The sequence below is a fragment of the Macaca nemestrina genome, chromosome 20, assembly GCF_043159975.1.
Source record: "Macaca nemestrina isolate mMacNem1 chromosome 20, mMacNem.hap1, whole genome shotgun sequence".
NCBI lineage: Eukaryota > Metazoa > Chordata > Mammalia > Primates > Cercopithecidae > Macaca > Macaca nemestrina.
Window position 1 is genome coordinate 66,671,193 of NC_092144.1, and position 6,475 is coordinate 66,677,667.

Consider the following 6,475-nt stretch of genomic DNA (forward strand, 5'->3'; position numbering starts at 1 on the left):
TTGTCTAAATGTGGAACAAACAGTGATTAGAGAACTCTGTGGCACACCCTAATCATGGAATGAAAATGGCCTTCCTAAACATCACATGATGTTCAGAAGCCTCCCCACCTCCTGCCAACAAGTCATAGGTTTGACTGTATCAGACCTGTTTAAAGATTTTATATGACCAAATATAGCAAAACAAAGATACAATATTTTTTAAAGCTAAGAATGGGAGAAATTTATCGCAGCACATATAAACTATGGAATTCGTATCCTTAACATAAAATTGCTCATAAAAATCTCTTAGGAAATGATGCGTTTCTCCAGCTCATAGTCAAAGGATATGAAGAGGCAACAGGTGACCAATAAATATGTGGTAAGTACTAAATCTCCCTAGGATCAGAAGAAATACAGTTTAGGCCAATGAAATACTATTTTTTCAATATCAGATTAATAAAACTTTGCATTGAAAGCATAGAAAAAGAGATACTATGCACAAATTTAAAAGAGCATGGGTTTGTACAAACTTTCTGGTAGGCAATTTGTCAACTTCAGAATTTTAATTGGGAAAAGTAGAATTTTATTTTGAAGTTCAAAAACTCGGCACACAATGTCTTTCCCTGCAGATCCTATTATACACATAGAACAATGTAAACGATACTTTAAAAAAAAAGTGAGGCTTTTGAGTGGATGAAATAATTTTGTAAACGGCAAAACAAGGAAGAGTGTTCATTCATGAAATGTAGCAGAAGATGCTGCATGTTACATGTGAATGACTGAAGGGTTTTGAAAATGGGATCTAGTCTGCCCAAAGGATCCCTAGAGAAGTTCAAGCTTGGAGTTGGCTTCTGTACAGGCTGTGGCTTCTAAGAAGACATGACGAAAAACCTCTTAAAGCCTTTCTATGTGAAAGTTATGTCAGTAACCCTCGCCAAAAGCCTCCTTACTCTCCCCTCTCTTATATAAGTAAATTTCACAGCATTAACAAGTATAAGTTCTAACAATAAAATCTAAATGTAAATTACTAAAGCAAAACTATTAGAAAAAAATATAGTGGGATATGTTAATGACTTTGGTGTCAGACATGTCTTTCTAAAATATTCAAATACCGTAAGGGAAAAGATTGATAAAATTGACTGTGTCAAAAATTAGTGTGCTTTGGCAGTTGCTCATGCCTGTAATCCTACCACTTTGGGAGATGTAGGCAGGTGGATCATGAGGTCAGGAGTTCAAAACCAGCCTGGCCAAGATGGTGAAACCCTGTCTCTACTAAAAATAAAAAATTAGCCAGGTGCAGTGGCTGGCGCCTGTGATCCCAGCTACTCAATAGGCTGAGGCAGGAGAATCGCTTGAACCCGGGTGGCAGAGGTTGCAGTGAGCCGAGATCACACCACTGCACTCCAGCCTGGGCGATAGACTGAGACTCTGTCTCAAAAAATATATATACACACACACACAAACACACACACACACACACACACACACACACATATATAGTGTGCTTTTGGTCAGGCATGCTGGCTTGTGCTGGCTTATGCCTGTAATCCCAGCATTTGGGAGGCTGAGACAGGTGGATTACCTGATCTCAGGAGTTAGAGACCAGCCTGACCAATAGGGTGAAACCCTGTCTCTACTAAAAGTACAAAATTAGCTGGGTGTGGTGGTGCATGCCTGTAAACCCAGCCACTTGGGAGGCTGAGGCAGGTAAATGGCTTGATTCCAGGAGGCAGAGAATGCAGTGAGCTGAGATCATGCCATTGCACTCCAGCTTGGGGAACAAGAGCAAAACCCTGCCTCAACAACAACAAAAATTAGTGTGCTTTTAAAGAAAGTTAAAAGATAAGCAACAGGAATGAAGAAACACATTTGTAATATAACGGACACATATAAAACACATATAAGTCAATAAGTAAAGGACAACTAAGCATATATATAAATATGCAAGGATAAGAATGGGCAAATTATGGAAGAAATAGAGATGTCTAATAAATCTAAGTCTCTGCTTAACCTCATTAGTATTAAGTGATACAAATTTGTTCATTTATTATTTATTTATTTTCTAGAGATGAGGTCTCACTTTGTAGCTGAAGCTGATCTGAAACTCCTGGGCTCAAGTGGTCCTTTTCCCTCAGCTTCCCAAAGTGCTGGCATCACAGGTGGAGAGATTCAAATTTAGACAATATAATACCAGATATTAGTAGTGGTGTGGAGCCAGGATTTCTCATCACAGCTACTTTAGAGGCAGTGAAGTTTTTAAAATGCTCACTATAGCCACTTTGTAGGGTATAGTTAGTATACAAAATGCTGAAAACAACCTAAATTTCTATCAAAGTAATGACTAGGAGTTGTATGCTGGAATTTAAAAGAATGGGCTGATAATATTGATACGAATTTGACTAAAGGACTTACTGGTTGAAAATGTAAAATTTTTGGCACACACTAATGTATATTTAAGCATTTATTTTTAATGCATTTCTAGAAGGATGCAAATGCTTAGTGAAAGTTCTGAACAGATACCCAACTGATAAATGTTTCTTCTGGGAAGGGACTGGTATTGGATGCTCTGGTCAAAGGAAGATTTAGTGTTATTTGTACTGTTTGAAGTTTTAAACATCAATGTAATAATTTTAAAAAAAAAATTTCACATGAAAAAAATTGAGTTTACAAAGAACTAGGACACCTAGAATGAAAAGTTGGCAGTCTAAGTTAAAATTTTTTTTTGGAATTCAGAGAATCTCTGCTTGACTTGCCAGCCCTTCCCAAGCATACAGATACCCTGGTAACCCTTCCCATTTAGGCAAACAGACCTACAGTGGAAATAAACAAAGGACCCCCTGGCATTTACCTGTGGTAATCAAACTATGTCCTACTTAAATGGAAACTGATAGCTAAGTATCATCACATGAAGAAAACTATCAGCATAATAAACACCAAGAGATATAATTGAATCCTGAGTGGGAAAAGTCATGTAATAACAGAAGAAAATGAAAAATTGATTTTAGCCTGCGGTTTGGAACTACAAAACAAAGGGAACAATTAGATAAGAACTCCTAAGAAATAATTAAAAAAAAATGCTGCTGTAATAAATTTAATAAAGGGCAGAAAGACAAGAAACTTTAGATGCATAAATTGAAAAGAAAAATGAGAATCAAAAAGGGACATGGAAATTTGCAAGGTCCAATATCTATGTTTGGGAAAAAATTTAACAAAATAAAAGAATGTATCAAATGAATGATTGAGAAGCTTTCTAAACTGAAACAAGGCATACATGTTCATCTTGGGTTAGCTCACTGAATGTTGGACAGGATGAACTAGGAAAACCACAACAGGAAAATCCAGAAATATGCTTGCGAAATTTCAGAATATTAAAGAAAAAAACATTCTAAAAGTTTTCAAAAATCATTAGGTCATCTAAAAAAGAACAAGAATCAAGATGATTTTAGCCCTTCATCCTATCAAATATTGTATAGAATACAGAGTAGCACTTTCCAACTCATGATATAAAATTACTTTGGACCTAGAAGTCTATACCTGGCCAACAATATTTAAAGCATGAGGCCAAATATTGATGTTTACAGACATGGAATTTATTTCCATATATCCATTATCTAGGGTATTAAAGGATTAACTCAAGCAAAATGTAGATGAAAAAGGAAGAAGACAGCAGGATAGGCTTCAGTGAACAGTGGTTGTAACCCCAAGAGACTGGAGTTGAGGATGACAAGGATACCCACTTTGGAATAAGCATAGAAAACAATCCAAATTATTGGTAGACTAAGAATCCAGGGAGTCACTGAAGAAAAACTTTTTGAAGAATGGAATGGGTTCCATTAAACAATTCATATGAATTTGGAGGATCTTAGCGATATGATGGAGATAAAATTTTGTTCATAGGAGAAGGAAAGAAACTGGCTCTGGAGAAGACAAAGGAAAAACCATACTAGATATCATGGTCTTAACATTAAGCAACTCCCCATGAAATGTTGCATGATTTTAGAAAACTGAAAAAGTTTCCCTTTAACTGAGTACTAAGATCATAACATTAGATGTGTAGAGGAGGAATGTAATCTTTACATATTACTTGGCACTGGCTCTTCAGAGAAGAACAAATGTTAGTAGCAATGCAACGCTATTTTATTTTCTACCTTTATAATATAGAAATCACTGAAGTATTATCTATAACAAATATCCAGTAATGTGAAAGGCAGAATATAGCTGATTGATTGGATGGTGGAAGGCAGATGGGAAGATGAAAGATTGAAGCAAGGGGAAGTGGCAATAATCTCATCGCGCAGAGGAGATTCCTGAGATATGCCTAAAGTTGATGGAATAAGAAAATATAGATTAGCTATATTTCAAGTTAAAATGCAACAAATGTGATAAAATATAACTCACATGGAATGAGTTAAATCCTTTTCTTTCATAAAAGACTTATAAAGAGTGTATAAAAATAAATCCAGAAACAGCAACAGTAGTCAGGATTGTCAGAAACCAAACAAAATTAGTTTAGGAAACAGGTATTTATTGATTCTTGTAACCAAAAAGCATTGAACATGTATGGCATAGTGTTAGGCTGGATTTAAGTGCTCAGACTTATCAGATTTTTGTAACTCAGCTCTGCTTTCAGTAGTTTCCTTCTTTCCAGGTTCTGTCTCTTGGTAGGAAAGAAATGGCATCTGAGGATATTAGACTTAAAATGTCCATAGAATATTTAATCTGAAAAGTAGGGCAATATCTCTGTCTTTCTGCCTCCATGTCAATCCCTGGGAGGAAAATATTTGTTTCAGTTTTGGCTGTGTGCCCACTCTGGGGTCCATGGTATGTGGGGTACTCTAGCCAGCCTGTGTCAGGTGCACATGCTTCTTCCAGAGAGACTGAATCACTGAACTGACCAATTCACAAAAACAAACAAACAAAAAAACAGAATGGGGCCTGGTTAAAGGGAGGTTGAGAATCAGTTCTCATAATGGCAAAACCTGACCTGAATTGACATGAAGGTATTTATTGATATTGATTCCACTTAGTATAAACATTCATATCTTTTTCTTGAGAAATATTAATTTGTTCAATTCAGGGGTGCTACCTCAGACTCTGAAGCACAGGTAAGTTAAATTTTTATGGATCAAATGGACATAGCACAAAGTGACTTGTAATTAAGCTGTCTTGCTAGTAATCCAGAGAAGGTTGCAGGATAAAGTAACCCCAGCAGAAAGAGGCTGGGGCTGTGGTGACAAGAATTGGTTTAGCGTCACCTGGACCCAGCATGCCGGGGGACATCAGGGGAGTTCCTTTTAAGATGCTCCACAGAAGGCCTCCCTCACAGCAAGTGTCAGAGATACAACACACAGAAAGTGAGACGGTTCAAGGGAGTTCCTTTTAATACACTCCACAGAAGGTCTCCCTTGCAGAAAGTGTCAGAGATACAACCCACAGAAAGTGAGACGGCTTACCTGTATAAAGGAAAGCAGATCTGATCTATAAAGACTGTGGTCTTCAGGTAAGGAACTTCATTTTCCTACTCCCTTATCCTGTTCTCTACAACGGAGTGGTAGACTGGTGTATTCCCACAAGGAGACAAGTTTGAATATATGTGTGAGAAGCCTTTAAAAATATTTACTAACTTCTACATTTAACAAGATGGAATGAAGTAGTTTCTGTTTGTCTCTCCTTTCTGAAACCAAGTTAAAGCAACAAGAGTAAGAAATGCATGTAGAGGCTTCTTCTTTAATGAAGTGAAGAAACATGTATTACTCTGAGCTTCAAAATCCACAAAGTGATGCTGCCAAATGTGGGAAATCCTGGGAAAAGAAACTACTGCTGCATTGAGGAGCACAGAATTTTCCTAAGGCAGTAGCATATCTGGAAAGGCAAAAGAAAGGGCACCTTTATTGCAGTCACAACATCACTTCGAACAGTCTGGCTTTGGAAGCATTCCTAAACTCTATTATTGTTGCAGAGTGTTGTGTGAGTGACAGGAGGGCTTAAGGAGGAAATGCATGGGTTTTTAAAAATGCTTTATCATGTAATAGAGGAAAGAAAATACTGCCAGTCGGGCGCCTGTAGTCCTAGCTACTCAGGAGGCTGAGGCAGGAGAATGGCGTGAACCCAGGAGGCGGAGCTTGCAGTGAGCCGAGATCGCGCCACTGCACTCCAGCCTGGGCAACAGCGTGAGACTCCGTCTCAAAAAAAAAAAAAAAAAAAAAAAAAAAAAAAAAGAAAATACTGCCAGTGATGTGCAAGAATGCAAAGTAAAGACTAATCCTTGCTACTCAGTCTGGGCCATGGAATAACAGCATCAGCATCACCTGAGAGTTTGTTAAAATTCCAGAATCTTGGGCCCTAATCCAGACTTAATCATTCAGAATCTGCAGTTTTACAAGATCTCCAGGTGATCTGTACACATTGTTTCAGATTCACTGGAGTAAAACCAATTATCTGCTAGTGTAAAGCACTGTCCTTCCATAAATAAGTAGATCAGGAAAAGCTCACTTCA